Raw genomic sequence first — 347 nt, forward strand, 5'->3', positions numbered from 1 at the left:
CAACGCCGTTTGCAAGTTGGCCCAGGCAAGGTCGCGAAGGGCGAGGCCGGCAGCGAGGCGTCCATTCCAGGGTGATTGGCAAAGCGTCGGGAACAATTTGCGAGCCAAAGAAGCCAAGCCCGACTCAAGAATCTCGGATCGAGAGAATCTTGGCTAGAAGCTGAAAGTTAGCTGATCTTAAGTAGGAAACTCGGGAGCGCCGTCGAGACGCCGACTCAGAAAGGAGAAGTCTGGGCAAGATGAGAAATGGTGAAGAAGCCGGCCCGCGTCTCGCGCGCGGTGGCTGCGTCGGGGCGCCGGGCAAGGGACTTTTAGGGGGCGGGGCTCGCGGGAACCGAAAGCAATGT

This window comes from Penaeus monodon, chromosome 33 (genome assembly GCF_015228065.2).
Source record: "Penaeus monodon isolate SGIC_2016 chromosome 33, NSTDA_Pmon_1, whole genome shotgun sequence".
Classification (NCBI taxonomy): Eukaryota; Metazoa; Arthropoda; class Malacostraca; order Decapoda; family Penaeidae; genus Penaeus; species Penaeus monodon.